The sequence below is a fragment of the Lissotriton vulgaris genome, chromosome 6, assembly GCF_964263255.1.
Source record: "Lissotriton vulgaris chromosome 6, aLisVul1.2, whole genome shotgun sequence".
NCBI classification, from domain to species: domain Eukaryota; kingdom Metazoa; phylum Chordata; class Amphibia; order Caudata; family Salamandridae; genus Lissotriton; species Lissotriton vulgaris.
This window is the reverse complement of record NC_141694.1, coordinates 510,751,053-510,766,502: the sequence shown is the minus strand read 5'-3', so window position 1 is coordinate 510,766,502 and position 15,450 is coordinate 510,751,053.

The following is a 15,450-nucleotide window of genomic DNA, read 5'->3' as shown; positions in this document are numbered from 1 at the left end:
ATTCTATTATTATTTATTATTTTATTATAGTGAGCATGTTGAAGCCATAGAACTACGACACTTGTCATATAATCTCATCTTTACCACTTTCCCTAAACATACTGGAAATAAACACTATTATAAATGTGAACGGAGCACACAACACAGTGACTTTTGCAGGAGTACCTTGGCCTTCCCCCACAGAATCACTGCCATCCAAGTGGTGATCTAATTGATTAGTTGGAAAACTTTGGAACCACAAGACAGTGGGGCATATTCTCAAGGAACTATCGCTGCCGAAGTCGCAAAAAATGTATCTCCCGATTCACAAGCTGGTGCTAACAGCCCATATCACCAGTTTACCTGCAATAGCAGTCGCAAAAAACATTGCCACAGATGACCCCAGCAACTAACGCTAATGAGATGCAGAGTAGGGTTCCCGTGCTAAAAACAGCAACAACACCACTTCGCAACATTCTCAACGACCAGAGAGATCGGCGATAAGAACCCAAAACAGGCGATAAGGTGAGTTAGCAGCAGGAAATCAACACCTGCTCTGACCTGGCATAAAGTCGAATGACAACCTGCACCAGAAAAGGGAGCCCAGCACAGAGCCACAACTGAAGGGCAACAGATGCCACGGAGCAACTGATCATGCAGCTCGGAGCCCCAACAGGCCCACAACACCCACCGCCACCACCTCCTCCAGGCCCGCCACCCCCCTGGCCCCTCCCCGCACGCCCACCCCCCGGAACACCACAGAGGCAGCGCAGACACAGACCGTGGACCTTCAGAAAATGCACCAGCCTCACAGACTTAACCCCAGAGTATGTCATTGCCCACTACAGGCTCAAAAGGACAACCATACTCGTCATCATGAACATCACAGCCCACAGGCTGACAGTACCAACACAGCGGAAAACCAACATCCCTCTGCAGACAAAGCTGCTGGCTGTTCTGCATCTGTTGGCCTCTGGTACCTTCCAACTAACAACAGCCAGAGTCGGAGGAGTCTCACAGCCAGCCCTATCGAAGTTCATCAGACCTGTCCTGGATGCCATCATCAGCTTGGTACCCCCACACTGCGCAGGAACAGCTGGAGAACAAGCAAGGTTTCTACGTCATAGCTGGCTTCCCGTACGTGTTTTGGGCAATTGACTGCACACATGTCCTACTTGTGCCCCTTGCTGACACTGCACACAATTACCACAACAGAAAGCACACGCATTCCATCAATGTGCAGGCAATAGTGGACCACCGGGGACTCTTCACCAATGTTGTCGCAAACTACCCAGGCAGTGGACATGATTCATATATCTTCCGACAGTCCATCATCAGCCAGTGCTTCCTGGATGGCACCTACAGAAATGCACTGCTCATTGGTAAGTACAAACTGAACCCACCTCAACTCCACAATCATGCAACTCTTAACTCTGAGAATGCACACGTCGCAAAGTCACAAACAACATGCCCACCCACCAGACTCGACAGCACAACTTACTGTGGGAACATGGGCTATCCATGTACATGCAGTACAAATAGATATGTGGTTGCAGTAGCAAGCACTTCTGTTTAGACAGTAAATAGTAGCATTCACCAAATGTTTCGTTGTGGCATAAGTCCAATTTATTTACTTAAAACAGAAGCATCCGATGCAATTAAATTCAAAGCATTAGCAGATAATGGCAACACAGTTGCTCATTAATATAACAGTGCAATATATTACAGAGCTCTTGGAGTGAATAGAGAAGGAAGAAGGGAATGGGAGTTGAGTGATAACGTGTGGGTAAAGGACAGGGAAAAGGTGTTTGTAGACACACATACATCAGTTATTCATGGTATGAACTTTTCCGGCCTGCGATAGGTCAAATGTTCCTGGAAATACACATAGCTCTAATGGACAACCAATTTTTTATAACATTGTCACCAGAGTTTGTGTTGTATGTTGTCTGTGTATTGTTGAGGTTTCGACCCCTAAATTGCAGGATTAAATAGTATCCTCACGGTGGAGTCTTCATCAGGACTGGACTGGGAAGAGGAGCTATGAATAATCGGAAAAATAGTGTGAGGGGGAAAATTTTAAATCATGTGGATTCTAATAGTGTGTCTGGTGATCAGTACCTACTTAAATACAACGACGCGGCTTCTCCGACGTGTGGTTAAAAGGTGTGGCCTTTAATTTGCTCCTAAAGGTAGAGGGAAAACAGTCACGTATCTGCTATCTAAGTCAGCTTATTTCACTACATGAAGAGGTGCCATTCTCATATACTTACTCATCCATAACTGGGATAACCAATCCAAAAGTATCTATAAAAAAGGAAGTAAATGTAGCCAAGATATAAGGACTCTTGGGATCATGAAAAATCATTGAAACAATGCACAGACTGGCACAAAACTACATAACAAATAAATAGGCCACCTATTAAAAGGCATATCAAGTGTATATATGTGGACCCACCTAGATGCCTGTCACAATTATAGAGGGCTACCTGTGTGCAAAAATAGTAAGAACATCAAAACTGGTCTCTGGTGCACTGACATACTGTTAGCGGAAACGTCGATTCACCCCATATTACACAAATCTAGGCAAAATGCTGGGCAAGGCCAGGAGTTAACATGTCCTACCCTGATCGTGGTCACTACTCTAGATTCTAAACTCAAAGGGGCAGATTTATGAAGGGCTTGCGCCACGTTTACGCTGCCGTTGCGTGACGCAACGGCGCGGAAACGTGGCGCATCCCTGCGCCCTATTTACAACGTGACGCATCTAGGAGATGCGTCACGTTGTACAGCACTGCGCCATGAGGAGGCATTCCTGCGCAGGGGGGGGGCGTTCCTGCGCAGGAACGCCTCCTGAAAGTGGCTGAGTGAAATCTATGAGATTTCACTCAGTCACTTTCAGGGCAATGCTGCGTCAAAACCCTGCGCCTGCTTGAAGCAGGCGTAAGGCTTGAGGCAGCATTGAAAGAAGAGGCCCCCCAGAGCATTGCTGGAGCTGCGTCGCGCTTGCGACGCAACTCCAGCAATGCGTCACTTTTACGGCACAGATGCGTGACGCATCTGTGCCGTTTTTGCCCCATGGTGCGCCGCATCATAAATGCGGCGCACCATGGGTGGCGTAGCTGTGGCGCACTGTGGCGCATGTTAACTGGCGCATCCCTCGGGATGCGCCAGTTAACATAAATCTGCCCCTTAGTCTGCGTTAATCTAGACGTCCCGGAGTATGTAACAAAACTCGTGGTTAAAAACACATTGTGAGTTCCTCTTAATGGGTATACAAAGGGGCTGTGATCATTAAGACAAATTAACAAGTTGTTCATAGCACACAGTCTACATTCATCTGGATGTGCCGAAAAATGTGACAAAACTCGTGGCTGTAAAGGCAACTTGTGAGCTCATCTTAATCAGTATTAAACGAGACTGTGATCGTTTACACAAAATCCTAATGTGAAGCGCTCTGACGCCTTCGGGTAAAGTCCGCGCTATATAAAAATGCATAAATAAATAAATAAATAAATAAATTTAACAAGTTGGCTTACCTGTCTCTCGACCGGAATGCTCGGAAGAAGGAAACCGGCTGCCGCATGACAAGATATTTAAAGGCACGGCGTAGCGGGCGTGCACGAGGAATGTGCAGCCGCTACGTGTCATCTGGGAAGCTCGCCGTTTGGGCAGCCAATGTGAGAACTCAGGGCTGCCTCTCACGAACGACGGCCCGTGTCATCGCCTTAACCCCGAGCAAGTGTGTCAAAAAAATATGTCTTTTTGGATTGTGTTCCAACGAAATAACTCGACCACACTGTATGCCTGTGTTCCAAAATGGACATTGTGAATGTATGTAGGCTCAGTCGCTCAGAGGTTCAAACAGATGTAAACGCTTCCAGCACAATCTGAAATAATTATCGACATATGTGTGTGGCAACATTTCTATCCTCTATAGGTGATATACAGTAGCATGTATTCCTGTGCACATACTGTAACAACAATCGTAGTGTACTGGACAATCTCCTTACACTTATAGCATATAACAAATGTTATCACATAACAAGGGATCAGCAGTCACAATTATTAATTGCCATCATTGGAGGCCCTATGTTCCTAGGGGCAGATTTATGAAGGCCTTGCGCCGCCGGTGCGTCACTTTTTCCCATGTTAAAAATGACGCACCGGCGGCGCAAGGCCTTCATAAATCTGCCCCCTAGTATATATCAAGATATTTGGGATACGTCGGAAGTATTGAGGTGATATACAGTAGCATCTATTCCTGTGCAATTACTGTAACAACAATCGTAGTGTACTGGGCATTCTCCTTACACCTATTGCATATAACAAATGTTATCACATAACAAGAGATCAGCAGTCACGATTATTAATGGCCTTCATCCGAGGCCCTATGTTCATAGGTATCTAGGACATAGATATCAATATTCAGCGGTTTCTTCCAAAAGGGAGTGTGGGTACCCTTACTTCATATGTACAACAATGACTACGTCTAGGGGGTACACATGATATGTCCTGGGCATGGTTGGTATCAATATTCAGCTGTTTACCTCAAAGGGAGTAATGGTACCCTTACTTCATATGTACAACATTGACTGCGTCTAGGGGGTAAACATGATATGACCCGGGCAAAGTTGGTTACATGTGGCATACTGAACAGCATGTGTCATTAAGAAACAGTAGGTATGGCATGAACTTAGATTATCTATAACCAGACCAGGCTCGTGAGAACCATCCCCAATGGTCTTTAGCACCACCCTATCTAACCCATATTTACTCTGTTGTCAGACCTGCTAATTGTGCATTAGTGCCATCTAGTTCATTCAGCCCGTTGTTTACTGTATCTAAGAGGTACATCTACTTGCAATCTCTTAGATTCAAGATGTGTAAACCTTGTAACTTGCTCACCTAAACAGCCGAGGGACGCTCTTCAGCGCCGGCTGCAACGCTCGACCTGACAGACGCCAAGCGGCGACTCCTTGGGCCACGCCCACCTCGCAGGCCACGCCCCCTTTACTCATGAACGCATAAAAGCGCCAAAATACAAGCGCCACACAGACCTGTACTACACTCCGCAGGCAATCTCGCCGGGAGCGTTTTAGCACCTTTTTTTAAAACTTTTGAAATCTTTTGTGTTCTATTCTGTGTAAACCTTGTAACTTGCTCACCTAAACAGCCGAGGGACGCTCTTCAGCGCCGGCTGCAACGCTCGACCTGATAGACGCCAAGCGGCGACTCCTAGGGCCACGCCCACCTCGCAGGCCACGCCCCCTTTACCGCCTACATCATGTGCTGTCACCGGAAGCGCAGCGGACGAGCGCAGCGGGAGCGCCGTTTGCGCGCCGAAGGCGCACCTAAGGCAAGCCCGTCTGCGCCCGTCATCGCCAGACCATCGCCTCTCGCCAGTCCCCCTGGTCCTTCCAGGCCAGACCCACTCATACGCTATGACGGTAAGGAACTCTTACACCTGAACCCTACCCAAAGATGTTCTGATGCTACTGGCATCTTAGGTCTCACGCAACTCAACTGCAACCGCTGCCATTTCTCCACCAACACGCCCACCCGCGTGTGGGGTGACCGTCTCAATACAGCAACCCCGTCGCTGAAGATACTACAACTTAACTGCAGATCCCTCACTAAACACCACCTTGAGGTGAACTCGCTTCTTCAGGAGGAAAATCCCGACGTCCTGTTTCTGTGTGAAACATGGCTCCGAGACGGCATAACTACCATCCCTAACCTAACGCTCCCAGACGAGTTCCAACTGGTCGCCATTAACCGCGATTCTCGTGGTGGTGGCATAGCAATTATCTATAAAAAGCACCTGACCTGCTCTTTTACCAAAGAACCGCTCCTACACTGCGAATGCGCCCAATTTAAAATCAGCGTGACCCCTCAATTTACGCTATCCGGCCTATACATCTATCGCCCACCAGGCCAGGCCACTAGGTTTATTGACGCCCTCCTCGAAACGGCCACAGCGCTTACTACCAAATACGCTAACTTCACCATTTTAGGTGATCTAAACCAACACTTTGATGCGACTGGTGACCATACAATCACCAACCTTCTTGCAGACCTCGCGGCATTACAACTTAACTCTTTAGTCCATGCCTCTACCCACATAGCAGGCCATACCCTAGATCCAATTTTTACTAACATTCAGGAGGCAGTTACAGATACCCCCACTCCGATGGGATGGACAGACCACCACCTTATTAAACTGATGGTTCCGACTCCTCAACGTCAGCATAAAACTGAATCCAACCAGCGCTTAAAAAGACCGTGGCATAAACTCTCCTCCCCTGCTCTTCACGAAACCCTTGGAGAGTTCCAATTCGAAGCTAACCAGGAGATTGACGCAATCTACACCTCGTTCACTACATGGATCAGCAATGGCCTTGACACTCTCATTCCGGCTAAACTGACCAAAGGACGTAATACACCTTCCAATCCATGGTTTGACGATACCCTTAAATCAATGCGTAAGGAGTGTAAAAAAGCCGAGCGCCAATGGAGAAAAAACTACAACAACCAGGATAAGGCAAACTATCTATCCAGGCTTAAAACCTATCACAAAGCCATTAGATCTTCCCGTGCCTCTTTTTATGCCAACAAAATTGGCTCCAACCCGAATCCAACTAAAACCATCTTCAAATTAGTTAGAGAACTCCAAAACCCTAGGGCGCCCCCACCTAAAATTTCTTCCAACGAACAATGTGAGCAGCTTGCAACATATTTCGTTGAAAAGGTCCAAAAAATCTACGCAACCTTTCCACAGATCCCTCCTCCCTCTGGATTACCTAAGACCCCAGCCTCTAAGCTCACTCCACTTTCCAAAATCCCTGCCATCACTGCTGCTGACCTGACCAACCTGTGTAAGAAAGTGAAGTCCGGCTCCCCAGCTGACCCCATGAGCCCCTCTCATTTCCTGGACTCGATTGATTTTTTTCTATCCCCCATGCTGAACATCCTTAACTTTTCTTTTACCTCTGGATCTGTACCCATAGCTTGGAAGCAAGCGTGGGTATCACCGATAATTAAAAAACCCACCCTCGACCCTTCTAAACCGGAAAATTTCCGGCCAATATCCCTCCTCCCCTGGATTTCCAAGATAGCTGAGGCCCATGTCAATGGTATCCTCTTGAAACATGTGGATTATCACGGAATTCTAGACCCTTCCCAAAATGGCTTTCGCGCAGGCCATAGCACTGAGTCTGCCCTACTGGCCACCACAGAACATCTCCGGACGATTTTAGACTCCGGTCAAAGTGCTGCGCTGATTCTCCTAGATCTCAGCGCAGCCTTTGACACGGTATCCCATGACATCCTTCTGAAACGTCTGGAGATGGCCGGTGTGACTGGCCTCGCTCTTGCATGGTTTCAATCCTTTCTCAAGGATAGATCCTTCAAGGTGTCGGCCCCTCCATTTCTCTCCAAATCCCATCCCATAGCTCAAGGTGTTCCCCAGGGTTCAGCGTTGAGCCCATCCCTCTTTAATCTCTACGTCCAGCCACTTACTGACGTGGCAAAAGAGTGGGGGCTCACGCTGGTCTCATACGCCGACGACACCCAGCTGGTTGTCACCCTCTCGGAAAGCCCGTCCATCGCGGCATCCAAGTTTAAAGAGGGTATGGCAGCAGTGGCACAATGGATGACGGACAACTACCTCCAACTTAACGCCGGGAAAACCGAGGTACTCCTCCTTGGCCGAAACACCAGCCTATGGAACGAGCACTGGTGGCCGTCATCCCTGGGCGCCACTCCACTCCCTAAAAATTGTGTTAAAAATCTGGGAGTCTGGATGAATGCCAACCTCAGCTTCCAGTCCCACACTAAAAAGGTGGCAGCCACCTGCATAGGTCTCCTAAGGAACCTCAGGCCTATACTTGGGCTCTTCGACTCTAAAGCTCGCCAGCTAATTATCCAGGCTACCATCCTATCACGCCTGGATTACGCTAACGTCCTCCTTCTGGGAGCAAACAAAGCGGAAACAGCTAGGTTCCAACGTATCCAGAATGCGGCGGCCAGAACGTTGGTTGGCCTACCACGTAGATGCTCTGCTAGAGCCACCATCCGTAAGCTCCACTGGCTGCCCGTGGAACACCAAGTCAAATTTAAGGCTCTTACCACAATCTTTAAGATCGTTAAACAAGGAAATCCCCCTCTGTTGCGGAATCTGGCCCGACCGTATGTCCCAGGTCGTGCACTCCGTTCTTCCAATCAACTCCTTCTGACCGTCCCCAGGATTAGGCTTTGCCGAACTGGAGGCCGCTCCTTTAGCGTCCTTGGTCCCAAACTATGGAACGATCTCCCCCTCAGCATTCGTTCCTTAGATTGCCTCTCAGCCTTCCGTAAAGCTATCAAGACCTACCTCTTCCCTGCTCCTTAAGCCCCCTTCCCCCCTCCCCTCCTTCTTTTTCTGTCTTCTGGTGCGTGCTTGTCTCATAGCGCCGGGACGCCCCATTGCTGGGGTAGCTGCTGCGCTTCACCAAACCTAGAAATAGAAATAGAAATGGGCCCCAAATCACTTCCCCCTCACTCCCAATGACACTTTCTCAAGGATCAACCATCTGATGGAGTCTAATGAGTGTGTTTGTGTCCTAAAGTGTTCCACTAATGTTGCACCAGTGGTATTGTAGCAAATCCTGCTACAGTGCGGCAGTATCCGTGTCTTGACTTTTTGGTTCAGTCTGCCCGACATATAGTTGATTGCATGGGCATACGATGACGTAGATAACGTCACTTGAATTACAGTTAGTGTGTGTCTTTAGTTCAATGGTGTGGTGTTTGTAACAAAAGGATTTGGTTTCAATCACCATTTTGTACGCCTTGCATCATGTACATTTGTAATGTCCCACCCCTTCGGGGCGGGTCCACATCGTTTGGATTGTTGGTTTCAGTGGTGTATCAAGGAGCGAGTGAACCACCTGATCTCTGATATTTTTCAGTTTTTTGAAGGCAACCATGGGTGGTTCCTCTATTTCAAGGTCATCTGATATAAGCTTCCAGTGATTATTTGTTTTATCTCATTGCTTCCGGTACAGTAAGTCAAGACACAGATCATTCTGTTGTTGGTAGGTTGGTGGTGTTGTTTAGGCGTTTTTCACTAGTCTCCTGGGGTATCCTCTCTCCGTCAGGCAGGTGATTAGATCCTCCGACTCCTGGAAATAGTCCTCCTTCAGGGAGCAATTCCTCCGGATCCGGAGAAATTGACCGAACTGTAGGTTATCCCGGAGGCTCCGGTTGTGGTGGCTGGTGTATTTCAGCGGAGAATTGTGTTCAGCTGGCTTTCTGTACAATGTGGTGTACAGGTGATCATCCAATGTTTTTATGGTGATATCTAGAAAAGTTATAGTGTGCCTGTCCCAATGGATTGTGAACTTGATATCTTGGGAGCAGGTGTTGAGCCACTCAAAGAACCTCTGCAGCTCTATTTCGTCCCCTGACCAGATCAGTAGTACATAGTCTATGTACCTCCACCATTGTGTATTATATTTTTATTTGGATTTGTGTCAGAGAAGATGTAGTTGTCCTCAAAATTACCCATAAAAAGGATCGCTAAGTCCGAGGCGAAGGCCGCCCCCATTGCTACTCCTTTTGTTTGGATGAAGTAATTTTGAAAGAGAAAAAAGTTTTGCATCATGGCAACCTCTAAGAGTTCCACTATAAATTGTATAGGTACATTTGCTGGTTGAGGTCTTTTATCCAAAGCCTGTCTCATCACTTCCAAAGCTGGTTATTGTGGTATACTCGTATAGAGGGATATGATGTCTAGAGTTGCCAAAAGCTGTGTTCCTGGATCAAACTTCCTTTGGTTCACCAGGTGAATGACCTGCATCATGTCTCGAAGGTATGACTTAGTTGTTTCAGCCAAAGGTTTCATAAAGAAGTCTATGTATTTGCACACAGGCTGTAGGAGGGAGCCACACCCTGAAATGATGGGTCATACATGCGTGTCTGTAGGTTCTTATGTACCTTGGGTAAAGTATATGTTGTGGAGAGACATGGTTGGTTGGTATTTAAATATTAAAATTCTTGATCTGACAGAAACCCGGCCTCTTTTCTTTTTCCGTTATGAGACGACTTTGTCTTCTGACTTCTTTTGTGGGTTCTGCGGTGACAGGTCTGTAACTTAAGCCACCACGTAGTTGCAAATATAGTTCTGTTTTGTAGTCAATGGTGTTCTGAACCACAATAGCCCCCCCCCTTATCTGCTGATTTGGTAACTATGGTTTTGTTTTTCTACAATGTGCTCAGAGCTTCCCGCTTGCCTTTTGTGATGTTGTGTTTCACATATGACTTAGTTGAACATGCTTTTAAGACATCACGAATGACCATACTTTCAAAACTCAAGATTTTGTGTGATATCATGTGACTCCGAGGCATGAATGTGGAAGGTGGTCGCATTCCAGTGGTTAATGTACATGAGCCATCAACGGCATGGCACCTCAGCTACACAATAGCAGAATGTGGAGAGAGGATGGAACCAGGCAAGTGCAAAGGAGGCGATGTGACTGATGAATGAAACTGCACACAGTGTGGCGTGGATGTGCTGGCCAGACTGCTGTATGCAGACCACAGACATATCCATGTCGAAATACACTGCTGGTGGTGGTAGTGTTGAGGACAGTGGATGCAACCATGTCACCCCAGTCAGTGGGGAAGATCACAGAAAAGTAGCTTGTTACGTCCCCCCCGTAAGTGTGTGTGGAGTGGACTTGTCAGGTGAAATGCGAGGCTGGCATAGGGGTGTGAATAAAAAGCCCGTAGCCCTAGGTGTGGTTCTCTTCTGGAATGACCAACGTCCCTGCCAGGGCGGTGCCTCTCACCCTGCCACAAGGCTGAAGCCGTCGCCTTGAGCGGTGTTGCCTGCGATTCTGTGCGCCAGCTGCACCCCGGGTCACTGGTCCCCACAGCTGTCATGCCCGCCCAATGCGCATCCAGCCATCAGTGCTCACCTTCCTACACCGGCGTGTGTCAAAGAGGGCCCACGACGTGCCGCTGCAAGCTCCAATCCCGAGGACCCCGACATTGGCAGCGTCCTCAGACCATCACGGCCTCCGCGACACAGACCCGCAGTACTCTTGTTGACGTACTCCACCGGCATACACAGTGGACAAGTAGGTCACACATTTGGAACTGAGTCTTGATTACACTATGGCAGAGAACATTATTCATGGCTGAGTTAATGTCACTATACCCCCTTCGATGTGGTGCCAGCAAGTCTGCGCATAGGACTACCACCAAACGTGTCTGTGGGCCCTTGCTGACGGCGGCCTTCGGCCTACACAGCGGTCCTGCAGGCCTCACACCAATCCAATGCAGTCCGTATCAGGCAGGACACGGCATCATCACAGGCTGCACACCCGCTCAGCTCTGGTGCCACTACCTCCGTAAGACACAAATTTAATCCACATGCCATTCCAACGTCGGGTGTTAGAGATCCAGGAGGAGTTAGCCGGCCAGCGGTTAACCTGCGCTGACCACTGCCTCTGGCTGACACTGCTGCCAACTAGGTCACACTTTTGGAACTGAGTCTTGATTTCTTCGTGGCAGTGTTCATGTCACAGTATGCAAGGAGTGTAGTAAGAGGAAGACGCGCTTCTGTCCGGAGGAGAAAAGGCTCACCTTTACGGAGGTGATGGGACACTACCAACAACAGCACTGGTGCCACTGACTCTGTGCAGCGCAGGCATACCACACGTGGCTGTGGACCACTGCTGACCGCTGCCTCCGGCACACACTGCTGTGGTGTAGGTCACACAATTGCAACTGAGCCTTGCTCTCTGCATGGCAGAGTTCATGTCATTGTACAGGCCTCATCGCAGACTGCATCCCCTTTCAGATCTGGTGCCACTGAGTGTGTGCCCAGAAATTAATGGGCAATTTCTGGTTGAACTTCGGTGGCGTCTGAGTCCATGGGTTGGGGGTTGTCTTCATCTTCATGTAGCTGATACTGACATGGTGGAAAAGATGAGTCTGTAGCATTCAACTCTACCATTTGCCTGTTTCTGCTTGCTTCTGCCCTGGAAGGACCTCTGCCACTGTCCCCCGCAATCCTCCGCGACATTCTCCTTGGACATCTACGAGGACCCACTGAGCTCACGTGGCCCTACCTCAGTACACCGCAAGTCATTGTCCCTTGGTAGTGTGCCTGTGCTGGCCGATGTGCATCCGGGGCCACTAACTCTGTGCAGCTCAAGTCATGGACCCTTGCTGGTTGAACTTTGAACTTCTGATTGTCTGATCACTGTTGTGTTTATTGCCAGCACCAACATCACCTGGGTGGTGGCTTACACTACCCAACACTCATCCAGCACAGGCGTCACTGGGCATGTGACCCTCCCAATAAAAGGGGATGGGCGCCCGTGCCCGTAGCCAGCTCCACAAACTCACTCAGTGTGTCTGTGTGGTCATTATGTATGCATGAGGGGCCGGAGCCATTCCACATTACATTGTGCTGTGTACAGCGGGCGCTACCATGTCACTACATGCAGAGTAGACCTGGGACATGTAACAGTGTTGTACCTCCTTGTGAGCGTAAGCAGGGTGGACAGGTGAACGACAGTACAGCGTAGGGGTGAGGCTACTCCACACGTGGATCTGGGTGTGGTTAAGTGTAGGCCTTGCCAAGGATGTGGCTGATGTGTGTGTCTCTGTTGTAGTGGCTGCACCACCCATCCCGCAATCGACAATGTTACTACGTGGCATGTCCCGGTGTCCGTGCTCGGCTGAAGAGGTACATGGGGGAGGGCATGTCCACTCAGGGTTAGGTGATCACGCATGTGAACTGTTGTGTGTGTCGCTATCAGCACAGCATTAGCCAAATATCTACCCTCAACTGCATGTCGAGTACAGCTAGGCAGGTGCTCCACATCTTTGTCAGCCCTGTCCTTACAATGGCCCTACACACATGTGACCAGCCACCTTCTGCGCACATCTACACTGTATTGTAGTCAGGCTTGTGGACATGCGCATACAGGCATGACAATGGTATGCCATAGAGGTGCAGGTGATGTAACCACGCTGTGCACACTAGTGACTATGCTAGGGGGAGGGAGGAGCAGCACTGAGGATACGTAATACACATTGATGCCTCTCATTTGCAACAAACAGTTCATGCCATACAGTAATCACTAAGTCGCACATATCACACACCAATGAACCAGTGAGCCTGCCAACACATCATGCATTACGTAGTCTGACTCATGTCTCTATACACTTCACAGGTGATCAAGGATATGCACTCTGCGCTTGGATGATGACACCCCTCCGAGCCCCAAACACACAGGCCCAGAGGCAGTAGAATTTGGCCCACAAACGCACCAGGGGCATCGTGGAGTGCACATTTGGCGTGTTGAAGTCATGTTTCTGGTGCCTGGACTTCACAGGTGGAAGGCTCCTGTACAGCCCAGACATCGTGTGCAAGATGATCGTTGCATGTTGCACAACATATGTACGTGCCACAAAGCCCCATGGATACGGGTGCCAGATGCACCGGACAATGATGATGATGAGGAGGCAGGTGAACCACACCCCATTGCAGCCGCAGCAGGAATAGCCTGTAGGGACTACATCACTGACAATTTCTTCTATGGTTGACGTCACATTGTGAAGGTCCTATGCAATAATGGGACAGTACGATGACTGACCACAGGCACAGCATGTGCAAAAAAATGCATTCCAAAACAAATTCCCAGCGTGCATGTCACTAGTCTGTTCAGGCACTTAACTCAGACAAGTGTGGGTGCAACATGTAGAGCTGACAATTTAGGAATTTGCTAATGGATGTTGGGTGTGTCACCTCTGTGTAGTTAGAGTGTTTAGGGTGTCACGTATTCGAAGTGCCAGTTCTGTGTGTCACAGTTGTTATGGTATCCCACTATTCGGCATTTCACACGTATCCCAATTTGTTCCATTTTGGCTGTCATTTGTGGCCTACAAGTGACAACAGGGCTTCTTTTGGGCTCTGATAAGTGCCGCAATGATGCAGGGATGCACCCTGTGGCTGAAGTCCCATGACATGGGTGACATGTACGTAAGGGGTTGTCACTGCCCCTACATTAGTCCATGCTTTCCATGTGTGATCATGGACATGGCACGTCAGTGTGCAGGGGGTGATGCTTGTCCCTCTGCAATGTGAAGAGGAGATGTGTTTTCACAGTGTGTTCCATGTATGTTTCCGCATTGGCGCAGGTTATATACGGAATGCATGTCAATGTACATTGCGGCTGTTTGTGAGGAAATCCCTATCTGATGTGGGACGATCGTCGTTTGATCTGCGTCACTGCTGTGGGGTTGTGCTCGTACGTTGTCATCTGACTGTTTTTTACTCTGCTTTTATGGTGCATTTTCCCATCTGACACGTGGGGTTTGTAGGCCCGTCACTGGCTTTCGCTGCTTTTCGTACGGGGTTGGCCTCATCAATACTTTTTCTTCTTTCGTGTTTTGCTTTTTAGCGGCATCGCGTTGACTTTATCGCTGACATTTGCAGCGTTGTCAGGGGCCTATCGCATGGTGCCCCCTTGTTGTGAAGACTTAGTTAACACAGCATTATTTTCCCGCGATGTTGAAAGTTGCGTTAAGCTAATTTTGCTTTTTGTTATCACACGTTCTTGAGAATATGCCCCAATGTTTTTCATCCAGCATACCCATTGGCTAAATGTTGTGCTCTTGAGAAATCACATTTTGTGCGTATTCCTCTTTTCCCTCTTTGGCAAGATCAGTTTTATTTTTTTGAAATCAATGTAAAATCTGCTAGTGTGTGGATAAAAAGTGGACCAGATACTTATTACAAGGCGAAGAGATAGAAGGCCCTGTCTCATCATTTTATTTCACAAAATGCAATTGAAGTAAATGTAAAACTTATGGAGCAAGTACTAGTATTTTGTTGTCTGAAGTTCTCCTCTACTTTGAAACAAGCTTATTGATAGAAATAGGCACTAAAGGCACATTCCCAGTATACCACCCAAGTATGGTTTTCATTCACCCATTCAGAACGGTTTAGCAAATGGTGGCTCAAAAGAGGGACACACTTACAGAAAACTGGTTCAATTGGCCCCACAAAGCCAACTTACAAGAGCACACACTAAGACAGACTTAAGAACACAAATTCAACTCAAAATGAATATTCAACTACCTGGCTACTATTAAGGCATCTAACAGCACTTACTACCAGCTACTTACCACATAAATATATTTTCCAGGAAATGGGCACCCAATTCAGATCCGCCCAGTCAACTTATCCACCAAAACATCTACACCTTGCACTGAACTATGGAAATGCTGTATTAACGACGGATTTGAGCTATACAAGAATTATTTAACAAGACGGCAATAGCACAACAATGCTACTTGGCTTGCCTGTATCACTTGTGCATGGATTTAAAATTTAAATTTCAGAGATATTCTCTCAAATGTTCTGCCATCCTAAGATTTTGACCTGAAAAAAAGCAACAGGAGAAATTA